Source organism: Oncorhynchus nerka, linkage group LG26 (assembly GCF_034236695.1).
Source record: "Oncorhynchus nerka isolate Pitt River linkage group LG26, Oner_Uvic_2.0, whole genome shotgun sequence".
Classification (NCBI taxonomy): domain Eukaryota; kingdom Metazoa; phylum Chordata; class Actinopteri; order Salmoniformes; family Salmonidae; genus Oncorhynchus; species Oncorhynchus nerka.
The window spans coordinates 40,767,158-40,780,134 of record NC_088421.1 but is presented as its reverse complement, the minus strand read 5'-3'; positions in this window follow the sequence as shown (position 1 = coordinate 40,780,134).

Below are 12,977 nucleotides of genomic sequence, written 5' to 3'. Positions count from 1 at the left end.
GTAGGGTCACAGTGAAATGCTGGCTCTCCTGTAGGGAGGTCACAGAGACATGGTGCTGGATATCCTATAGAGAGGTTACATAGAAATGGTGCTGGTTCTCCTGTAGGGAGATCACAGAGAATGGTGCTGGTTCTCCTGTAGGGAGGTCACAGAGACATGGTGCTGGTTCTCCTGTAGGGAGGTCACAGAGACACGGTACTGGATATCCTATAGGGAGGTCACAGAGAAATGGTGCTGGATATCCTATAGGGAGGTCACAGAGAAATGGTGCTGGTTCTCCTGTAGGAAGGTTACAGAGAAATGGTGCTGGTTCTCCTGTAGGAAGGTTACATAGAAATGGTGCTGGTTCTCCTGTAGGGAGGACACAGAGAAATGGTGCTGGTTCTCCTGTAGGAGGGTTACAGAGAAATGGTGCTGGTTCTCCTGTAGGGAGGTCACAGAGAAATGGTGCTGGTTCTCCTGTAGGAAGGTTACAGAGAAATGGTGCTGGTTCTCCTGCAGGGAGGTCACAGAGGCATGGTGCTGGTTCTCTGGTAGGGAGGTCACAGAAACATGGTGTTGGTTCTCCTGCTTTTAAAATGTTCAGTTTTGGTGGTCAAAGACCTGTAGCACCTACCAGAGGGTAGGGTCTGAATGAGGTAATTGGCTGGATGGGAGGGGTTGTTGTTGATGATTTCTGCACTTTGGAGGGGTACTTGGTGTACAGACAGCTCATAGAGGGAAGGTCCCAGCCAGTGATCTTTGAGGCTTTCGACACAACCCTCTCTAGTCCGATCTTTGAGGCTTTCGACACAACCCTCTCTAGAATTGTTAAGAATCTGTCAGGGTTATTGGTTGGCCAGTGATTATGACGGGCTCAGAGGGGGTCTTTCTTATTCTGTAGTCTGTCTGTCTCTGTGGTTTATGAGGCGTGGAGCATGAGGTCGTTGTCCTTGCACCACATCACTGCCCGAGCCACTTCACGGCGGTACTGTGTTAGCAGGCCTCTAGCAGGCCTCTGGTCAGAACAGTAGCATGCAGGGGAAAACATCCCAAACATGAGGATCGTACCTGTCCTTTATAGTTTGTAGAGCCTTGATCTACTGTCAATGGGAATGTTACTACTGCCATCTGAATGATGTTACTACTGCCATCTGAATGATGTTACTACTGCCGTCTGAATGATGTCACTACTGCCGTCTGAATGATGTTACTACTGCCATCTGAATGATGTTACTACTGCCATCTGAATGATGTTACTACTGCCGTCTGAATGATGTTACTACTGCCATCTGAATGATGTTACTACTGCCGTCTGAATGATGCTACTACTGCCGTCTGAATGATGTTACTACTGCCGTCTGAATCATGCTTCTACTGCCATCTGAATGATGTTACTATTGCCGTCTGAATGATGCTTCTACTGCCGTCTGAATGATGGTACTACTGCCGTCTGAATGATGCTTCTACTGCCGTCTGAATGATGGTACTATTGCCATCTGAATGATGCTTCTACTGCCGTCTGAATGATGTTACTACTGCCATCTGAATGATGCTTCTACTGCCATCCAAACCAAGTCTTTAATATGGGGGATGTGTGTCACATCCCAGGTCCCCTAGACAACCCATATCGTGAGCTCTAGCCTCTGTCTGGCTGTCTGTCTGTGTAGAAGTAGATACAAGTGTTCCTTGTTTCCCACACACCCATTGAGCCTAACTTCTCTGACAAACTGATGTCAATGTGTTTACAGAACAGAAGTAGATGTACCAATCAGGCCCTTCTGTAGGTCTCTTCTAGTCATTTTCCCACTCTTGTCTTTTAGATTGTTTACAGAAGGAAGTGCTTGGCATTCTCTAATCTGGCATTGAGAGACCATGACTTTGCTTTGGTTTGTTAGCAGAGCATCATTCACAGTCCCAGCGCCTGTTTCACTCTAATTCATGCACTACTGAGATCCATTCTTCCCCCAATAAAAGACATTTAGTTGATTGTTCAGTCTGTTTTTGATTACATCCTTGTTGGTGAGCAGAACAGGACAACAGTCCAGCAGCCATCGCCTGAGGATTGGACAATGGGGCCGATGCTACATTTATAGGCCAGATTCACATTTATAGGCCAGTTTTCACTCAGTTGAACAATTATCATTGCGTTCTTCTGTTGTTTGCCCAGCTGTAATGCAGGGTGCAGAGAGAAAGAGGATATTGATGTCTTTGAAGTGCAAACAGAAGGTGAGACTTGACCTCAGAGAGGGAGGTGGCATGGTGTGAATAGTGCAGAATCTCCTGCATAACTATTCCAATTGGTCAGTGCTGAAGTGCTAAGCCTATCGGGAGCCTTTGTGCCGTATAAGGCTTGTGTTCCCCTGAGCATCCCCCACCTGTCAACTTGTTGTTTGTGTGTGTGTGTTTAAGTGCTTACAGTGATAGTGTGATGGTAGTCTTGGATGTTAGCAGGAGCTGAAAGTGCAGTATGTCTGAGAGTTTTGTTCTGGGGAGGGGGAGTATGTCTAAGAGTATTGTTCTAGGAAGGGGGAGGGGCAGTATGTCTGAGAGTATTGTTCTGGGGATGGGCAGATGGGCAGTATGTTTGAGAGTATTGTTCTGGGAGGGGCAGGTGGACAGCATGTCTGAGAGTATTGTTCTAGGAAGGGGAGGGGCAGTATGTCTGAGAGTATTGTTCTAGGAAGGGGGAGGGGCAGTATGTCTGAGAGTATTGTTCTAGGAGGGGGGCAGTATGTCTGAGAGTATTGTTCTAGGAAGGGGGGCAGGTGGGCAGTATGTCTGGGAGTATTGATCTGGGAAGGGGGGCAGTATGTCTGAGAGTATTGTTCTAGGAAGGGGGAGGGGCAGTATGTCTGAGAGTATTGTTCTAGGAATGGGGGAGGGGCAGTATGTCTGAGAGTATTGTTCTGGGGATGGGCAGGTGGGCAGTATGTTTGAGAGTATTGTTCTGGGAGGGGCAGGTGGGCAGTATGTTTGAGAGTATTGTTCTGGGAGGGGCAGGTGGGCAGTATGTCTGAGAGTATTGTTCTAGGAAGGGGAGGGGCAGTATGTCTGAGAGTATTGTTCTAGGAGGGGGGCAGTATGTCTGAGAGTATTGTTCTAGGAAGGGGGGCAGGTGGGCAGTATGTCTGGGAGTATTGATCTGGGAAGGGGGGCAGTATGTCTGAGAGTATTGTTCTAGGAAGGGGAGGGGCAGTATGTCTGAGAGTATTGTTCTAGGAATGGGGGAGGGGCAGTATGTCTGAGAGTATTGTTCTGGGGATGGGCAGGTGGGCAGTATGTTTGAGAGTATTGTTCTGGGAGGGGCAGGTGGGCAGTATGTTTGAGAGTATTGTTCTGGGAGGGGCAGGTGGGCAGTATGTCTGAGAGTATTGTTCTAGGAAGGGGGGGGCAGTATGTCTGAGAGTATTGTTCTAGGAAGGGGGAGGGGCAGGTGGACAGATTCAGAACACCCAATAATACTTTCACTTCACCACTTACAGTAGTGATCCAAGAAAAGAATGTGTGTGTGCATGTGTGCAAGCACATTCACGTGTGTGTGCTTTCGTGTGTGTGTATGTTTTCGTGTGTGTGTGTTTTCCAAGGGGGCCACCTGATCATATAACATCAAAGGCTGAAGAGCCGTCTGCCTCCTGTAGTCATTAAGCCCCTACGAGAGGCAGTAAATCAGCCCTGCGTCTGCAGCAGCTGCTCTGATCACCTATTAAAACTTCCAGAATGTGTGTGAGGACAGAGTGCTGTCTTGTAAGCCGATACCATTGGACAGACCACTGATAAAGGCCATCTTAAACCCAGTACTCCGGCTTTGTGGTTTGGATACCAAAGGAAGTGGGAATCCGGGAGGTAGCGAGGAGGGGGGAAGTGGAGATGGAGAGGCGCTATCATTATGGACAACTACCCCAGGCAGTTTAAGACAGATATGAAGCTGTGGGTGTATTTCTGAACGTTAAGCCACTGGACTCTCTGAGCCAAAGCCTTGTATCCCCCAGGTGTTTGGTGTGTTTACATTTGAATGCATCCAACGTCGTGGTAGTGGACTTCCTAGGCGAATGCCTGCAAGATCGTCAACCAGGAAGACTGAGATAGAAGTTTCTCTCACATATGACTGATCGTGTTACTCTGATAGGGAAAGAGAAGAGGACAATTTGGCCATATAAAATAGGTATTCTGGGATTGTCACGGTTGTCGTAAGAACGGGACCAAGGCGCAGCGGATGTTGAGTTCCACATATTTAAATATGATCCCCAATTAGAGACAACGATTACCAGCTGCCTCTAATTGGGAACCATACAAAACACCAACATAGAAAATATAAACTAGAACACAGAAATGTTACACCAGAATACCCCCTAGTCACGCCCTGACCTACTACACCATAGAGAAACAAGGGCTCTCTATGGTCAGGTCGTGACAGTGATAGGGAAAGAAAAGAGGACATGTTAGCCAAAACACTACAGATAATACTTGGACTCTCCCTGAATTGACATGAATTGATCCTGTATGTGAATGGACAAAAGGATCAATGACAAATCAAAGCGAACGTTAAGAAAACACTGGCCTCAACCGCTCTTCATTGCTCGGGTTTTGTGTCCTAGGTGATCTTGACCACAGCCTTGTTTCTCGCGTTGATCTGATCAGACCAGAGGAACATAAACCGTATTAAAATGAATACCAGTCATGAGTTGACGGGAGCAGTCAGACCAGAGAAAATACTCCCCACTCAGGAGGGTCTCCATGGAGACCAAACAGGGCACGAAGTGAATTCTCTGTGTGGATCAGACAGCTGAATTAGACAATTGAAGTTACATTTTCTCTTTCTTCCTCTCTCTAAAACCCTTCTCCCCTTCTCTATTTATCACCTCTGTCTCTCTGTCCCGCTCTACTCCTCTGAATTGGGTGGTAGGGCTAGAATAGAAATCCCTCCCATAACCTTTTTTTCTACACTCAAACTACAATCCCCTTGACTGTACAATTACATACATTGCAAATGGCTAGCTAGTTAGCGGTGCGTGCTACTAGAGTTTCAATCAGTGACGTCACTCGCTCTGAGACCTTGATGTAGTCGTTTCCCTTTAACTGTAAGGATTGTGGCTTGTGTGGAGAGATGGGTAACGATGCTTGGCGGGTGTGTTCAGAGGGTCCCTGGATGGAGACCAGGTCGGGGCGAGGGACAGGATTAACACTGTTACATGACCATGGCTTTACCTTCTGCACCAGGTGCAGTTTGTGCTTTGAGTTTCACCATCACTATAACCCTGTGGATTTGTTTTAAGGAAATGAAAGATGTCTCCAAAATGTCTGATCAAAGGAGTGCTTTGTGGCACAGGGGCTTTTACTGTGATGATATGTCAGGGTGTCAGTCATAGTGGATGACTCAGTGTTCTGTCAGTATATTTTATAATGCTGAATATAAACGGAGAGTCACACAGTGGAGGATATACACACACACACACACAGTGGAGGACGTGTTTAGGGGCCTTGGCAGCGGGCGCTGGAGGCTTGGCAGCTGGGCAGACTCTTTTATACCCTGGAATGACTGGCAGTTTGACCCACACATTCACACAACTCAGACAGAGGGGTTTGAAAGGAGAGAGCCAATAGATATCCTCTGTGTGTGAGTGAGTGTGTGTATTCAGGGTATTGGGTAGCCTGACTATGCTAGTCTCTACTTTGTCTCTGTCCCTGCATGAACAGGTGTGTGTGTGTGTGTGTGTATTCAGGGTATTGGGTAGCCTGACTGTGCTAGTCTCTACTTTGTCTCTGGCCCTGCATGAAGGCGTGTGTGTGTATTCAGGGTATTGGGTAGCCTGACTGTGCTAGTCCCTACTTTGTCTCTGTCCCTGCATGAACAGGTGTGTGTGTGTGTGTGTGTGTGTGTGTGTGTATATTCAGGGTATTGGGTAGCCTGACTGCGCTCGTCTCTTCTTTGTCTCTGGCCCTGCATGAACAGGTGTGTGTATTCAGGGTATTGGGTAGCCTGACTGTGCTAGTCTCTACTTTGTCTCTGTCCCTGCATGAACAGGTGTGTGTGTGTGTGTATTCAGGGTATTGGGTAGCCTGACTGTGCTAGTCTCTTCTTTGTCTCTGGCCCTGCATGAACAGGTGTGTGCAATAGGACACTAGCATGCCTCAGATCCTCCTCTCTCGCCTGGCTGACTCATCTCATCTGTTTCTCAGTGCTATTTCCCACAATTCAACCCATGTTTGTTGCTGTAGAGCAAATACTCAGAGAGAGAGCGAGAGAGAGAGAATCAAGGAAACTGTGTTTTTCTAACTACCTCCACAGCTGAGGTCATGTATTTAATATCAGACTACAACAATTAATTAACAACATTGTTGAGTATTGTTGCCTACTTTGTTCTGAAGTGTCCCCCCTGCTACTATTTACTGTGCTGTTACCATGGCAGCTGTAAGTGGTGATTGTCTTTTTGGCATCAGTCAACTGTCTCCTAGCATTCTCTGGATGGCATTGTAGTGGAATTTGACTGTATCTCAATTATTACACACGTTTGACCTGTTGCATACTTAAAAATGGGCCTGTTGTAGACAGACAGGGTGTCTGAAGTTTGCTCTCACAAGGTCCACTCAGCGGAAGTGAAAATATTGGCTGAACGCCCAAACTGTGGCTGCCAGGTGTTTTCCTCCCTGCAGCCGGTCTCTGGGAGCAAACGCTTTTGCTGAGAAAGGATGCACCTTCTATCTTTGTGTAACTCCTAGCAATAGTATAAAAATGCTGAGGGGAAAATACCTTGTCAGAGCTTCTGACTAAACATGAAGTGCTGTTTGTCTGTTATCTCTCCGCTGGCGTGAATAAATATAAATTAATTTAAGCTTGACTTCAAATCAAAGATTATTTGTCACGTACCCCGAATACAACAGATGCAAAAAAGGTATTAGGTGAACAATAGGTAAGTAAAGAAATAAAAACAACAGTAAAAAGACAGTGAAAAATAACAGTAGCGAGGCTATATACAGTAGTGAGGCTATAACAGTAGCGAGGCTACATACAAACACCGGGTAGTCAGGCTGAGGTAGTATGTACATGAATGTATAGTTAAAGTGACTATGCATATATGATACACAGAGAGTAGCAGCAGCGTAAAATAGGAGTTGGGAGAGGGAGGCACACAATGCAAATAGTCTGGGTAGACATTTCATTACCTGTTCAGGAGTCTTATGGCTTGGGGGCAAAATCTGTTGAGAAGCCAGTTTTTGTCCTGGACTTGGCACTCCGGTAGCGCTTGTCATGCGGTAGTAGAGAGGACAGTCTATGACTGGGGTGGCTGGGGTCTTTGACAATTTTTAGGGCCTTCCTCTGACATCGCCTGGTGTAGAGGTCCTGGTTGGCAGGCAGCTTAGCCCCAGTGATGTACTGGGCCATATGCACTAGCCTCTGTAGTGCCTTGCGGTCAGAGGCCGAGCAGTTGCCGTAGCAGGATGTGATGAAACCCGTCAGGATGCTCTTGATGTTGCAGCTGTAGAACCTTTTGAGGATCTGAGGACCCATGCCAAATCTTTTTAGTTTCCCGAGGGGGAATAGGCTTTGTCGTGCCTTCTTCACGACTGTCTTGGTGTGTTTGGACCATTCTAGTTTGATGGTGATGTGGACACCAAGGAACTTGAAGCTCTCAACCTGCTCCACTACAGCCCCGTCGATGAGAATGGGGGCATGCTCGGTACTCCTTTTCCTGTAGTCCACAATCATCTCCTTAGTCTTGGTTACGTTGAGGGATAGGTTGTTATTCTGGCACCACCCCGCCAGGTCTCTGACCTCCTCCCTATAGGCTATCTCGTCGTTGTAGGTGTTCAAGCCTACCACTGTTGTGTCGTCTGCAAACTTAATGGTGTTGAAGTCGTGCCTGGCCAAGCAGTCGTGGGTGAACAGGGAGTACAGGAGGGGACTGAGCACGCACCCCTGAGGGCTTCCAGTGTTGAGGATCAGCGTGACAGATCTTAGCTCTGTATTGACGCTTTGCCTTTTTGATGGTTTGTCGGAGAGCATAGCAGGATTTCTTATAAGCTTCCAGGCTAGAGTCCCGCACCTTGAAAGCGGCAGCTCTACTCTTTAGCTCAGTGAGAATGTTGCCTGTAATCCATTGGCTTCTGGTTGGGGAATGTACGTACAGTCACAGTGGGGACGACATCCTCGATGCACTTATTGATAAAGTCAGTGACTGATGTGGTGTACTCCTCAATGCCATCGGAAGAATCCCGGAACATGTGCCAGTCTGTGCTAGCAAAACAGTCCTGTAGTTTAGCATCTGCTTCACCTGACCACTTTTTGATAGACCGAGTCACTGGTGCTTCCTGCTTTTAATGTATGCTTGTAAGCAGGAATCAGGAGGATAGAATTGTCAGATTTACCAAATGGAGGGCGAGGGAGAGCTTGGTACACGACTCTCTGTGTGGAGTACAGGTGATCTAGAATTGTTTTCCCTCTGGGTGCACATTTAACATTAGGTAGAACTGAAATTAGGTAGAACTGATTTAAATTACCACTTAGTGGTTGTTACGAATCCCTTTTGGCCCGACAGTCTAGGGGGGTGGTGGTAATGAGACCCGTAACATAACTCATGCAAATTATAATTGTGACAAAGTAAAAGTGAGAACGAAATAACCACGACAACTGAAATCTACCGTCAAACTCAAGGTTTATTTGTAAACACACGGTAATGGGGGGGGAGCAGGAAAGGGGCTGAGCTGGACCCAAGGAAAGAAACAATAAGTATTAAACACCCCTAAGCTAGACTAGCCTACTTTAACAATAGCTAACTAACTAACCAAAAATACAGTGGGTGGTCCGCCCAGTTCTAACTAGTGTATTTAACAAAGTTTACCTACGGGTAGTGTATGCCCATGGGCGACTTGTCTTGGTTTCCCCTTTCCCCACCAGCAATCAAACAAACACCATAACCAAAACAATACTCACAGGTGATGACAAAGTGCTATGGAGGTGCTCAAACAAAAGAGAGGTTAATACACAAAGAGAGAGTGAAACACAGACACCTACAGACATGGCATTTACAGAGAGATTGAGCTCTAGAGCAAACTACTGATGGGGTTTTTAAACCAAGGGAAAGGAACTGTGATTGGGTAGGAAACAGGAAGAGGTGTGTCTTCTGATTGATGATTGATTGTTGACTGATTGGGGAGTGATGATTTTCACCTGTGAGGGGAGAAGGAGAGAAAACAACACAGGATACATACATACACACACAGGATACCTGTATCCGTAACAGTGGTAATTTCTACAACAACATCACTAAAGTAGTACCTACCATAAAGCGTGAATGGCCCAGGCATTTATTTGCTTCAATTACTGAACACAACAGACACTTATTAGAGACAGGCTTCTATTTAAGACAGGCTTCTATATCTTTAACCCTCTAGAGTAAATTTCCACAGCGCCGTGAAAATTAAATTCGCATAATACAAAATTCCTCTTAGAAATATGTCTGTATAAACTAGAGATATTAGCTTTTTTTGCATGGGCTGCATCTAAATCCACAGCATCCTCTGATATCCGCCTATCGCATCTCCGATGAAAGGTGGCAGAGCAACAGCACTGTTTGTCAGATCATGAGATATCCCGAAAATTGGTTTTCTCACGAAAATGCTGCACATCATGGAGCGATGGCAGAGAGGGGGTTTTCCCACACCCCCATCAACTTCACCCCAACCCACACCGCTGACCACCTCTCCGACACCTGGACCCAGTGGGATTTGGCTCTCGCTCCTGAGGGCATATGATGGGAAACATATGTCTCCGAATCCCTGGGGCAGGGATACATTCGGCCTTCCACTTCACCTGCCTCCTCGAGTCTATTTTGTGAAGAAGGACGGTGGTTTACACCCGTGTATTGACTATCGAGGTATCACTATGAATACCTCTTCATGCCGTACAGGTTGATGAATGCTCCATCGGTCTTCCAAGCCTTTGTAGATTAGATTTTCAGGGACTGGCACGGTCAGGGTGTAGTGGTTATATCGAAGACATTCTGATATACTCCGCTACACGCACCGACCATGTGTCCCTGGTGCGCATGGTGCTTGGTTGACTGTTGGAGCATGACCTGTATGTTCTTTCAACAGTCCGTCTCCTTCCTAGGGTACCACCTTTCCACATCAGGGGTGGAGAAGGAAAGTGACCGCATTTCAGCCGTGCGTAATTGGCCGACTCCAACCACAGTAAAGAAGGTGCAACGGTTCTTAGGGTTTGCCAACTACTACCGGAGGTTTATCCGGGGCTTTGGTCAGGTACCTCACTGCTTAAAAGGGGGGGGCGGTGCGACTGCAGTGGTCGGCTGGGGCGGACAGGGCTTTTGGTCACCTGAAGGCTCTGTTTACCCAGGCTCCCATGCTGTCTCATCTCGATCCCTCCTTGGCTTTTAAAGTGAAGGTGGACGCGTCCGAGGCTAAGATAGGTGCTGTGCTCTCTCAGCGCTCGGGTACGCCACCCAAACTCCGCCCCTGTGCTTTCTTTTCGAAGAAGCTCAGCTCAGCGGTGCAGAACTATGATGTTGGGGACCAGAAGCTACTGCCTGTCGTAAAGGCTCTGAACGCGTGGAGGCATTGGCTTGAGGGGGCTAAACGCTCTTTCCTCAACTGGACTGACCACCGCAATCTGGAGTACATCCGGGCTGCGAGGAGACTGAACACTTGCCAGGCAAGGTGGACCATGTATTTCACCTGTTTTTGTTTTCACCCTATCCTACAGACCAGGTTCCCAGAACGCGAAGGCAGACGCTCTGTCCCGGATGTATGACACAGAGGAGCGGCCCATTGAATCCACTCCCATACTTCCTGTGGAGTGGGAGCTGGACATAGACATCGAGCGGGCATTACATACATATCCCATTCCCACCCAGTGTCCAGCTGGGCGGCTGTATGTTCCATCTGCTGTCCGCGACTGTTTCCTCTATTTGGTCCACACGTCCCCCTCCTCTGGTCACCCTGGCATCGGTAGGACGGTGCGCTGTCTTAGTGGGATGTACTGGTGGCCCACTTTAGCTAAGGACGTGAGGGTTTATGTTTCTTCCTGCTTGGTGTGCGCACAGTGCAAGGCACCTCCGTCACAAGGCAACACCGCGATCCTGGTCGTTGTGGATCGGTTTTCTTAGTCCTGCCGTCTCCTTCCTTTGCCCGGTCTCCCTACGGCTCCACAGACTGCGGAGGCCCTGTTCACCCACGTCTTCTGGCACTACGGGGTGCTTGAGGATATAGTTTCTGATCGGGTCCCCGGTTCACGTCTAGGGTCTGGAGGGCGTTTATGGAACGTCTGGGGGTCTCGGTCAGCCTCACATCAGGTTTTCACCCCGAGAGTAAAGGGCAGGTGGAGAGAGTTTACCAGGATGTGGGTAGGTTTCTGCGGTCCTATTGCCAGGACCGGCTGGGGGAGTGGGCGGCTTTCATCCCCTGGGCAGAGATGGCCCAAAACTCCCTTCGCCACTCCTCCACTAACCTATCATTTGGTCCTGGCACCACCTGCGGTGGATGAATGGTTTCAGCGGTCGGAGGAGACATGGGACGCTGCCCATGTGCACCTGCAACGGGCCATCAGGCGGTAGAAGGCGAGCGCCAACCGCCACCGCAGTGAGGCCCCGGTGTATGCACCGGAGGACCAGGTCTGGCTCTCGACCCGAAACCTGCCCCTTCGCCTGCCCTGCCGGAAGCTGAGTCCGCAGTTTGTGGGGCCATTTAAATTCCTAAGGAGACTGAACAAGGTATGTTATAGGTTACAGCTCCCCCTGATTACCGTATTAACCCCTTGTTTCATGTGTCTCTTCTCAGGCCGGTGATGGCTGGTCCACTCCAGGAGTCTGAGGTACGGGAGGTTCCTACGCCCCCTCTGGACATCGACAGGGCCCAGGCGTATACTGTTCGAGCCATCATGGACTCAAGGCAAGGGGCCTTCAGTACCTCGTGGAGTGGGAGGGGTACAGTCCGGAAGAGAGATGCTGGGTGCTGGTGGAGGACATCCTAGACCCTTCGTTACTGCGGGAATTTCACCGTCTCCACCCGGATCGTCCTGCGCCTTGTCCCCCGGGTCGTCCCCGAGGCCGGTGTCGGCGCGTGGTCAAGGGGGGGGAGGTACTGTCACGACTTCCGCCAAAGTTGGTGCCTCTCCTTGTTTGGGCAGCGTTCGGCGGTCGATGTCACCGGTTTTCTAGCCGCCACCGATCTACGTTTCATTGTCCATTTGTTTTGTCTTTATTGTACACACCTGGTTTCCATGACATTATTAGTTATTCCCTATTTAAGCCTCTGGTTCCCACATGGTTTTGTGCATGTTTGTTCTGTGTTTAGCTGTCGCTACTATTTTGTGAGCTGGATTGTTTTCACTGCGTGGAATTTATTTTGTTGTCGTCTTGAGTAAAAGTCCGTTATTACTCATCCTCTGTGTCCTGCGCCTGACTCCGTCCCACCTGCTGCACATCAACCTTTTACAGTATGAGAGTTATTGTTACACACACACACACAACCCAAGAGCACAAACACATGCATGCAAGGGTCGCACACACACACACACGTGTACACATCCTATGCACGCACAAAATCACACACACTCACTCACACATGCGAGCACTCCCTCACATAAATATGTAAACATGCTTACACACAAACAGGCCCCTACAGTATTCCCATGCCCCCCCAGACAGAAGCCATTGTATTGTGATTAATGAGGTGTCTCCTGTCCCCGTTGCTACTCAGGGTGATGGTGGCCTTTCTCTCAGATTTCCTCCTCTCCTCCTGACCCAGCAACCAGCTGTGTGTATGTGTGTGTGTGTGTGTGTGTGTGTGCGCGTGTGCGGGTGTGTGCGTGTATATGCGTGTGTGTTAGGGGGGGGGGGGGGGGGGGGTGTTAAAGGGGGAGGGCGTAGTGTGTGTGTGAGGCAGTGTGCTGTGTGTGTCTGTACGTGTGCTGTGTGCGCATGTGTGTGTGATGAGTAGGAGGATAAGGGTGGTTGAATACACGGAGGGGAGATAACTCCCAC